Raw genomic sequence first — 12,218 nt, forward strand, 5'->3', positions numbered from 1 at the left:
CAGAAAGTGGGAAGGGGATTGGTCTCTAGAAAACCCTTTTGGGTTTGCAAACTGGAGTTTATCAAAGTTAGATCCTATACTCCCACTGAGGCTAGGAGTCAGGTCTCCTGCCACAGATGTTGGCTGAAACAAACAGTGAGCTCCTTAGCCAGCCTTGAGCTTTCTCAAGGGGTGTTTTTTTTTTTGGGAATGGGGTGGGGGTGTGCTGTGTCATCCCAGGAATGTGGCCTTGATCCATTAGAAACTATGCTAAGGGCGTGGTGGCTCATGCTTGGGAGGCAGAGACAGGAGGATCCACAGGTTCGAAGCCAGCCTTGCTGGCTTAAGAAACCCTGTTTCCAAATAAAATATAAAATAGGTCTGGGAGTGTAGCCCACAAGTAGAAGGGATCCATCCCCAGTACCACCAAAAAAAAAAAAAAAAAGAAACTATGCTTATGTTTGTTCAAGTCTGTAGGCCAAAGCTGTCAGTTCTAGTTAAGAAGCTGGCTATGAACTTGGCTAGTCTGGTCAAACAGAGAAACTTTGTCCCTGCTCTTAAAATTTAGAAAATGGATATATAAAACAAGCTATAAATAATAATGAGGACCAAATTCATGCTGGAAAGTGAAGATTAAATGCCACAGTAAAGGGACAGGCTGGGGAGTTGATCTGGAATCAGAGGTGATAATATAGAGACATGGGTAGATTATGCTTTCTTTGGCTTAATATATTATAAATTGTACCAGTATTGGGAATGGCCCAGGAAGATTTGAGAAAGCTATGATTATTAATATATTCCAAAAATTGGGTGAGGGGCAAATCTGTGAAAGGACTTGGTTTCTGCCTAAAAGCAGGCAACTATTCCAATGTAAATTAACCTAGCAAAAGGTAATTGGCAAGTCTATAGGAGAGGCAACTAGGCCTTTCTCTGTCTAAAGACAGATCTATATGATTAGATAAGCTAGCTAGGATGAAAGGAGACACCTTGCCACACCTTGCTGGGGGAGGAACCTTACAGGGAAGTTCTGTCCATGTGTTGTATCTTGGGGTGGTGAATTGGCTCGAACCAACCCCCCATGGCATTCTGGCATGGGCTCTAACTATCTTCTGTATTTCTCTTTTTAATAAACTTCTTTAAATCTTCAGCAAGTGTCTGAGCTATGTATACTTATCCTTAGCTCAGGACAAGAACCCGTGGTTTTTCTGGGTTTTTTGTTTTGTTGTGGTTTGAGGGAAATTGTGTCCGGGACCCTAACAGGGGTCCCCGGGGACAGTTTCCCCAAAACCATATTCCCACACTGTAACATATTTAACCGTAACATAAATGATACCTTCTGTCATATAGCTGAACATGTGTGTGAATATTATGGGCTGTAGAACATAAGTACTAATAATGTGGCTCATGAAGACTGGGCTCTTCTCCATGACTTACGTTGAGGAGGAGGCTTTGACATTTTTCTTAAATCTTTTGTTGTTTTATGTTTCCTTTCTGTTTGAAACTTTTAGTTTCCTTTGTAAGGGAATACTTCCATAGGAATGATATCTTTTTCTACCTTGGCCCACCTCCACTTTGGCTTTGTGTCTAGGGTTTGCACCCCAAAATAGCACTAAGGGTAACTGATTGGAGACCTCCAACCACGCAAAGCAAGACCAAGGCTTTGCAAATGCAGCTTCTGTCTGGCTGTGTTGCTCCAGATGAGTCTGGCACTTTGGGGAGTCTGAGAATTCCTTATTTGGGGAACAGCCAATGAAACCACATAGATACCAACTTCAAGACATTTTTTTTCTCTGGATTATGCAGCATTGTTACAGAGGAAAAAGCCAGAGACATGAAAGACTGAATTTAGCTTTCTGCAAAGGCTGGGGAGTTCCTGGGATTCCAGATTAAGACTTGAGAGGGATTCAGCCTAACTATGACACTGGGTCAGGGCTGATACCAGGAGGCTACTGATGGGTGTACTCATGAGTGCCTCCTCAGCCTCTGTCATCCCCCAGCCTCTGCCAAATACAGAGAAGCCAGATGTGGTGATCCTATTGGAAAGTGATCTGCATAGAGACACATTGAAGTAGGACAGAGGCTTCAGCTGTGTGGCTGACTAAAGATATTTGTTAGACAAGGATTCTGAGAATTTATCAGGAAGGGTAGGATGGCCAGTGATCAAGAAAGGACAGGAAATAGGGCCAGCTGAGTTATGGAAGCCATTCTCAGAAATGTTCCAGAATCGATGCTGGGCTGTCGTTGCTCTTGAGGAACTGTGGGGAAATCATCCCACAGTTTGCCTTTTCCACAGCCCGATTTCCAAGGGCAGATTCATGTGGAGGGCTTGGTGGAGAAACAGACTTCCAAGGTAGAGCAGGAAGTGATCGTTCTAGCTGGTGCTGTTTCCTTAGTGAAGCGTGGGTGGTGGGAAGCACTCAGAAATGGCAAGATATTCGGCATGGTAAGCTATCAGGTCTCTCTGAGACCTCTGCGTTATTGTACTTGGGGATCAGACAGACCTGGCTGCAATACAGGTTCTGCTTCTTACTACTTAGGCAAGCAGCCTAACCACTCTGATCCTTATTTTCCTCTTCCACAAAATGATAATAAGATTATCTATCACCCCAAAAAGTTGTATTAAATGAGATCATACATATATAACCCTTAGCATCCCAGGAGCATATACTACTATTCAGTAAGTATTTATTAGTGTTGTTAACTGAACAGAATGCCTCCAGTTTCTTACTAACTTTACAATTCAGTGATTCTTTCAACTGGGGAGGGCAGTATAGAGTTTTACTTTGCAGAGAAGTGAAAAGATTATTAAAAATTATTTAAAATGCAGGAGTTTCAACTGGGCATGGTGGTGCACACTTGTAGTCCCAGGATTTGGGAAGCTGAGACAGGAGGATCACAGTTTGCAGACTGCCTCAGCTACGTAGTGAGGCCCTTTGCAACTCAGTGAGACTCTGTTTCAAAATAAAGAATGAAAAATAGGGCTGAGGGTGTAGCTTGGAGGTAAAAGGCCTTGGGTTTCATCCCCAGTATTGCAAAAAAAGAAAAATATGCATGAGTTTCATATTTGGTCAGGCATTTGTAGACAAAGTAAGAAATGCTCTGACCAATGAGACATAATCCTTCTTAGAAAAAGTTTTATGACTCTCAAAGAATTTATGATATTTTCCTATGAAGACTGACCATCTATCTTCAGGTCCCTTCTGGTGAGACCATTTTTCCATATCAGTGCCTCTTACTTAAAAGACTTGTTGCAATATTGTTAATATTTAAGGTATGGCTAGTTATGATTTACTTTTAAAAACAATTTAGAGTCAATTTATGATAATTAAATTAAATCTCCAATATGGGCATGGTAGTACATGCCTGTAATCCCAGTCCTTGGAAAGCTAAAACAGGAGGATCACAGGTTCAAAGACAGCCTCGGAAGAGTTTAAAGACTCTCAGTAACATAGTGAGGCCCTGTTTAGAGGGAAAGAAGAAGAAGAAGAAGAAGAAGAAGAAGAAGAAGAAGGAGGAGGAGGAGGAGGAGGAGGAGGAGGAGGAGGAGGAGGAGGAGGAGGAGGAGGAGGAGGGCGGCTGGAGTGTAGTTCAAAGATAGAATGCTCCAGTGCCACAAAATAAATAAGCACACGCCAGGCGTGGTGGTGCACGCTTGTAATCCCTGCACTTAGGAGGCAGAGACAGGAGGATCGCGGAGGTTTGAAGCCAGCCTCACTGGCTTAGGAGACCCTGTTTCCAAATAAAAAATATAAAATAGGTCTGGAAGTATAGCCCAGAGGTAGAAGGGTTCCATCCCTGGAGTCTCTGCTCTCTTCTACCTGATGTTACCCTTATTCCCAAAATTCTCCCTCACTTCCACATTTAAAAGAGAACATACAACTATTCATTTTTTGAGACAGCTAATCTCACTTAGCATAATATTTTGATTGCATCCATTTTCCTGTGCATAATATAATTTTAAAACTGGTTTTTAAGCTCTTGGCACATCTAAGAGAAAGTGCTAGGCTTCTGAATGCTATCTCTCATGTATGTTGAGGTATAAAGGCTGAAACCATGGTTTCTTTCTATCCTTGTTATTTTTGGAACAAATGAGCAAATGTGTCTATATTTCATTTGTTCTTGGGTTCGATATATTCTGATGCTGCTTTGAAAACAGGCAGCTGTGAAGAATGTCTAAAAGTCTTCAGGGAAAGCAAACACTCCCCTTTGAGTCTTTGAAACCTCAGCAAGGGGTTCCTAGAAATTTCCACCATAGCATGTTTTTCTGTCTATGGTGGCCTCACTCAGAGTCTTGTTGTCTTATCTCTTATCTTTGTCTGGAATTGTCTTCTAGGATTTGTAGGATAATTCAAGTTGACTGAAATAGGCCTGTGAAAGGGTTGGGGACTGTTGGGTTGGATGAAGTTCATAGCTGAGGAAAGAGCTGGAGAGTCAGGCTGAGGAAGGAAGCTGGGCTGAGCAGCAGGGAGTCCTAGGTCCCTAGCTCTGCACTAACTGGCCTCTAGACTTTTGGGAGGATACCCAGATGCCATGTCCACTTTCAGTTGTGAAGTTTATGTGGGATGTTTCCCATGTCTGGGTTCTGTCCATCAGACTTAGGATCTTTTGGGAGGCACAGGCACACATATAGAGCCCATGCCGTTTGAAAGGCAGGGAAAAAACAAAACTGAGGTTAAATGGGTGCAGCTACCTGAAGACTTGGCTTTCTAGGTCTGGATGCTGCTGAGGTCAGTTCAGATGACTGAAGGAAGGTGTGCCACAATCCCACGGCACCCTCTGTACCTCCCGCAGATCAAGTGGGCTGACAGGCCAGGGCATTGGGTAGGGTGCATCCCCCTCCCCTGTGGCAAGCCAGGAGGGAAGAATGGGGAGGAAGGGCTGGAGAGAACTGGGCCTAGGTATTCACTCTGGGCCAACTGGCTGGTGGAGCCTCTGGGATCCGAAGGGGAAGATGGGGTCATATATAGGGAGTAGCAGAGGTAAGAGAGAAGTGGAAATGGATGTAAGAAGGCTTGAGAAGGAGAGGCAGCAGAGGGATAGAGGAGGGAGACAGAGGAGCACACAGGGAGAGCCAAAGGTCTGTTGCTACATCAGAACAGCATCAAACTCCTGCCTTCCAAGCAGGGACACAGGCTCAGGTTTCTCTTGGCCACAATGCAGAATTTTCTCTGGTTGAGTGAAACTGACATCTGCCAAGTGCCTCTAGGGAAGAGTCCTGCACAAGGTTGGGTGGTGGGGTGGATGTGCACCTTGTTAGGAAAAATAGGGACAAAGTAACATGTGAAACAGCAAGGAACAGGCTTTATTTGGGGTAAAAGCCTGTGAGGCAGCAACTGACAGGGTAGAGCTACCAGAGTCAGAAGCTGACTTCCCGACAGACTTGGGGCTTTTTATGGAGTTAGAATGGAGTGAGGGTACAGGAGCAGTCATGTAAGCCACCAGTTGGTGGGCTTGGGACTCGGCCAATTTTAGTAAATCCATAGGCTGAGGGGAAGGATAGTGGTTAGGGGTGGTTCTTTCTTCTTTTACAGATCTCTTTCCTTTATTCTGTGTCTTCTTTGGCAAGCCCTTACAGTGCCCACACACCTTGTGCACATTTTGGGTTGAAGGTAAGAGATATTTTGTAAGGTGTGCTTTTATTTTTATTTATTTTTTTATATTTTATGTGCGGTTCCTGGGCATTGAATCCAGGGGCATTCTATCTCTGAGCTATACCCCCACCCCTGTTTATTTTGAAACATGACCTCGCCAAGTTGCTGAAGGTCTCACTGAGTTGCTGAGACTAGTGGTGAACCTGCAATCCTCCTGTCTCATACTTCAAATACTGGGATTATGGCTGTGTACCACAACACCCAGATTAAGGTATGCTTTAAAAAAATGTAGGCTGGGCGTGGTGGTGCATGCCTATAATCCCAGTATTGGGAGACCGTAGCAGGAGGATCACTGGTTCCAGGGCAGCCTCAGCAACTTAGCAAGACTCTGAGCAACCTAGTAAGAACTTGTTGCAAAACAAAAACATATAAAGTACTGGAGGTATAGCTCAGAGGTAGAATACCACCACCGAAACAACAAAAATGAAGGGTCACTTCTAAAGAAGTGGGACTGATTTCTTTGTCTGGCTTATGGGAATCAGTTTATTAGTCTCATTATAATTAAGAATGGAAGAAACTAGCAGCGCTCTCCCAATTTTCAAAGCTACCAGGGGAACACTGGTGAGGCAGAATGTTTGGTCCAGATCAGAATAGGGTCCAGCTCAATTATTTCTCCTTCTGATTGCCTCTTTTCTTTTTAATCAACTCAACTAAAGTAAACATTTTCACCCTTTCTTGCTCCATATAAGACATTGGATTTCTTAGGGGTGGGTGGGCAGGATGGAAACTGGTCAAGAACACTGCCATGGGCCTTCTCTTGCCCCGCCTGCGGCTCTTCCTGCAACTGGGAAAGCGCTTTAAGGGCAGTGATGGCGACCAGCCTGAGGAGCTGAGCAGGAGCCTGGCTGCCAGTTATGCCCTCAGGATTGTGCGTTGAGCAAATGTCAAGGCCGCCTCTGTCCTGGGAGGCAGAGACCACTGCGCTCTCTTTCTGGCTCTTTTCCAAGCCTGAGTGATTGTGGCTATTGTACCTAGTTGTTCACAAGGGGAGGACCAGAGGGAGAGGCAGGCCTTTCCGAAGGGTGTTAACACTCGGGTTTTGAGTTTTCCTTTCAGTATATCTCATGGGTACGTGATTACAAATCCCAGCACAGAGGCCCATGAACTTAATGGTGACACAGTTTCTGCTTTTTGTTTTTGTTTTTGTGGTATGGGGGATGGAATCCATGGGCTTTCTACATCCGGGGTACACTCCCAGACCTATTTTATATTTTATTTGGAAATAGGTCTCACTAAGCTGCTGAGAGCCTCACTAAATAGCTGAGGCTGGCTTCGAACCTGCGCGATCCTCCTGTCTCAGTTTCCCAAGTACTGGAATTACAAGTGTGCACCACCACGCCCAGCTCAATGTCTGCTTTTGAATGCCTTTTCAGTGGAATGTCAGCTACCACAGAATTGTTTTGTTTTGCTTTTTATTCTGGGGATTGAACCCAGGGGCATTGGACCTCTGAGCTACAATCCCAGGCCTATTTGATTTTTCAGCAGGTGTCTCACTAAGTTGCGGGGGCTGGCTATAAAACTGCGATCCTCCTGTCTCTGCCTCCCAAGTACTGGGATTGCAGGAGTGTGCCACCACGCCTGCTATCACAGGATTGTTTTAAAGTTGGAAAGGACCCCAATGATCATTCTAATATAATTGCTGAATGTCTGGGGAGTTGTGCTAGTACTGACAGTTGGATTACTCCACCCACAGGTCAGTGCTGCAGTCTTACAGCCCGCTGACTCTGGCGCCACTAGAATAATTTCAATAATTTATGTCATGTCAGACCAGACTGAAGTGGCCTATGTTCAAATAGGTGGAATTGTAGCTCAGAGGTTGGATGCCCCTGGGTTCAATCCCCAGAATAAAAAGCAAAACAAAACAATTCTGTCCTTCCATACTCAAGAGAAATGATCATATAATACTTAAACATACATATTCATAGCAGCATTATTCATAGTTGTTAAAAAGTGAAACAAAGCAAATGGCCACCAACTAAATACATAAATGAAATGTGATATCACCACACAGTGGAATATTATTCAGTCATAAAAAGGAACAAAGCATTTATATGCTTGAAACATTACACTGGGTAAAAGGAGCCAGACACAAAGGGCCGCATGCCATGTGGTTCCACTTACATGAAATGTGCAGAAAGGTAAGTTCATAGAAATGGAAAATAAATTTGTGGTTGCCAAGGCCTGGGAAAAAGGGAGAATGAGAAGTGACTGCTAATAGATGCAGGGTTTATTCTGCAGGATAATGAGAATGTTCTGGAATTAGACAGTAATGATGGTTACACAACTCCATTAATATAGTAAAAGCCACTGAATAATGCACTATATTGAAAAGGGTGGATTTTATGGTATGTGAATTACATCTCAATAAAGTTATGTTTAAAAATTCAGATTCCACCTCTGACTGGCTGGGTGACTTTAAGCAAGGCAACAGAACCCAACAGGGCCATTTGATAAATGGGATCATGAACTTCAGAATGCTTCCCAACTACAAATCGCACATAGTTTTGGGATGTCAATGGGTTAAGGTCATTCTAAATTATATTTTTAGATTTTTCCTCTTGTGTTTTTTCACAGCACTAACAAGGGCTGGTGTATAATAATTACTCAAAAGCCTAGTGATCTGATTAGAAAGTGTGACAGGATTTTTTTTTTTTTTATCGTGTTAACAACCCACATGAGATATGCCCTTTAAATTTTCTGAGTGCAGTACTGTTAATGATACTCACATTGTTGTACAGCAGTTTTCTAGAACTTTTTCGTCTTGTGTGCCTGAAGCTCTACCCACTGGACAGCGACTCTGTCTGTCCCTCTCCCTAGCCCTGGCTACAACCATCTTACTTTCTGCTCTATGAATCTGTGAATCTGATTCCTTTCTCCTTCATTCCCTCTCTCCTCCCCTCACTCCCTCTCTCCATTTGTTCTGTGGTACTGGGGATTGAACTCTGGGGTATTCTACCTCCAGGCTGTGCCCCAGCCCTTTTATTTTGGGAGTCGTGCTATGTTGCTAAGGCTGGCCTTGAACCACGTACTGACTGGGTTTGTAGGTGTCACCACCATGCCCGGCAGCATCTGACTACTTGGATAGCTCACATAGGTGGAGCCATGCGCTGCCTGTCTTTCTGTGCCTGGCTTATTTCACTTGGCATAACATGCTCAAGATGCATCTGTATTGTAGCAGGTGAGTGCAAGTTTTCTTTCTTTTTAAGGCTGAGTAATATTCCATCATATACAGGTACTGTATTTTATTTCTTCCATCAGTCAATGTTTAGGTTGTTTCCACCTGCTGGCTAGTATGAATAATAGTACAATGAGTATGGGAGTGCAAAACTCCAAGATCCTGTTTTTAATAATTTTTTTTGATAAGTACCCAGAAGTCGGATTGCTAGATCATATGGTAGTTATATTTTTAAGTTTTGAGGAATTTTCATCCTGTTTTTCATAATGGCTGCACCATTTCACAGTGGTTCCAATCCTTCCTTCCTTCCTTCCTTCCTCTCCTCCCTCCCCCTTCCCTCCTTCTCTCTCCCCCTCCCTTCCTTCTGCCTCACATGAGGTAGAAGGAGGTACTCTGTCACTGAGTTACATCCGAGCCCTTTTTATTTACTTTTTATAATGGCCATTCTAGCTAACAGGTGTGACGTGATAGTTCATGGGTTTGATTTGAAATTTCCTTGTGATTAATGATGGCAAGCATCTATTCACATTTGTATTGGCCCTTTGTATGATTTTTCTGAGAAATGTCTGTTTTAAGTCCTTTGCCCAGTTTTTTAATAGTTATTTATGTTCTTGCTTTTGTTTGAATTCCTAATATATTTTGAATATGTTACTTATCAGATGTATGGTTTGCAAATCTTTTCTTCCATGCTGTATGTTTTCTTTGTAACCCTGTTGACTGTTTTGCTTTGCTATGCTGTGTGTGTGTGTGTGTGTGTGTGTGTGTGTGTGTGTGTTTTCAGTTTGATGTAGTCCCATTTTTCTATTTTTCACTTTTGTTTCCTGTGCTTTGGTATCCCATTCAATCAGTCATCACCATGATCAATGTTATAAAGATTTTTCAATATTTTTTCTAGAAGTTTTGCATTTTTAGATTTTATGTTAGGATTATCCATTTTAAGTTGATTTATATGTATGGTATAAAATAAGGAACAAATTGCATTCTTTTATGTGGGAATATATAATCTTTCAAATATCATTTGTTGAAATTATTTTTCCCCATTGTATAAATTTGGCACCCTTATCAAGAACAATTTTTTGTGTGTGCTGTACTGTGTATTGAACTACTTCTGAGCTCCCAGCCCTATTTTTTTATTCTTTATTTTGAAACGGGGTCTCACTAAGTTGCAGAGGGCCTCACTATGTAGCTAAGGCTGGCCATGAACCCAAATTCTCCTGTCTCAGCCTCCCAAGTACTGGGATTACAAGCGTGGACTACTATGCCTGGCTACTATCAAGGACCATTTGACCATGTATTTATTTCTAGGCTGGACTGTATATTCTGTTCTAGTGGTTTATAAATCTTCATTTATGCTTGTATCATGCTATTTTTATTAACTTTGTAAAATGTTTGAAGTTAGTAAGTATGAAGCCTTCAGTTTTGTTCTTTTTTTTCCAGATTGTTTTAGCTATTTGAAGTTCTTTGTGGTTCCATATAAATTTCGGGTTTTTTTTTTTCTATATCTGATGAAAAAATGCTATTGGGATTTTGGTAAGAATTGCATTGAATCTCTTGAATCTTTGTATGGTGTGGACATTTTAACTTTTTAAAAAAGTGTTACTGGGGATTGAGGTAGTCTACTTCTGAGCTGCACCCCCCAGCACTATTTTATTTTTTATTTTTTGTTACGGTTTGGACTGTTACAGTTTGGGAGAACTGTTCCCAGGGATCTGGGAACAGTTAGCTAGACTCCAGGAAACTGTTCCCATAGCCACAGGTCCTTGTCTGGAACTAGGATAAATACACACTAGTCCAAACTCTTGCTGAAAACTTAAATGAGTTTATTATTACAAAGATAGAAATAAAGAAGACATTTTACAGCCCTATTCTATCCTGGGATAGTATAGGGGTGGTGGCTGTAAACAAAGTCACCAGAGTTCAAAATACAAAACAGTTTTTATAGATACAAAGTCCCCCATCTTGATCTACCACATAATCCTATGACCTAGATGTAAGCCCGCCCCTTAACTCTGTGCAGACCCTTTTGTTTTACTGATGGGATTTCTGGCCTGGCAAAAACCTTCCCACCTTAGGTGTAGGCCTAGGTTTCTTTGTTAGAGTGATCCACAAGGTTAGGGGCCATGTGGTATCTGCTCCCCTTTCACAAAGATCAGTACTCTCTTCCGATACTCTTGTGGAATTCTTAGCTTTTTGCTAGATATCATTTATTATGCAAACCTGTTTTTAGAATGTGAAAGTCCTAGGTCCCAACTCCTCTATCCACTTGCTAATTATTTTTAGTGAGGGTACTTTGCATTATAACAGCTACCTGAGTACCTGGCAATAACTAGGCCCTAACTGCTTTTCTTTTTTTACAGATATGAACTCCACTTTCTATAAACCGATTATATATATATATAATCTAAAACCTCTTTTTTGAATTTTTTTAGGCCATTTTTTAGTACTGGTACATTTTGAAATAGGATCTCACTAAATTGTGGAGGACCTCACTAAGTAGCTGAGGTTGGCTGCAAACCTGTGATCCTCCTATCAGCCTCCCAAGTACTGGGATTATAAGTGTGCACCACCATGCCTGGTTTACATTTTAATAATGTTGAGTCTTCCAATCCATGAAAAACTTTTGTTGTGTTAATTTTTTTAATGATGATTTATAGTTCTCAATGTACACCTTTCACCTCCTTCACTATGTTCATTATTAAGTTTGTATCCTTTTTCATATTGTTGTATGTGAGATTGTTTTCTTAATTTTCTTCTTTGATAATTTGTTGTTAGTGTATAGAAACACAGCTGATTTTTGTATGTTGATTTTACAGCCTGCAACAGATTTTTTTTTTCCAGAATCTTTTAGGCTTTTTACATCATGTAATCTGTGTGGAGAGATAATTTTAATTCTTCTTTTTTGATTTGTATGTTTTTTATTTTTTTCTTGATTAAATGCCCTAGCTCTGAATTCCAGAACTGTGCTGAATAACAGTGGCAAGAATGAGCATCCTTGTCATGTTCCTGATCTTAGAGGAATTCTTTCAGGCTTCCACTATTGATATGATGTTAGTTATGAGATTATCATATAAGGAAATTATATTTTCTAGTTTGTTGAGTATTTTTTTATGAAAGAATGTTAAATTTTGTCATATGCTTTTTCTGTAACTTTTGAGACGATCCTGTGAATTTCATCTTTTGTTATGATATATGATATGGATTGGTTTTTAAATATTGAGCCAACCTTGCATTTCAGAGATGAATCTCACTTGGTTATGGGTAGAATCATTTTAATATGCTGTTGAATTAGTTTCCAAGTTGTGTTCATTTGGGAATACTGGCCTGTAGTTTTCCTTTCTTGTGGTGTCTGCTTTGGTGTCAGGATTATGCTAATCAGTTCTTTTGAAGAGTGTGAGTATTGGCATCCTTCTTCT

This window comes from Muscardinus avellanarius, assembly GCF_963383645.1.
Source record: "Muscardinus avellanarius genome assembly, chromosome: 15".
NCBI classification, from domain to species: Eukaryota; Metazoa; Chordata; class Mammalia; order Rodentia; family Gliridae; genus Muscardinus; species Muscardinus avellanarius.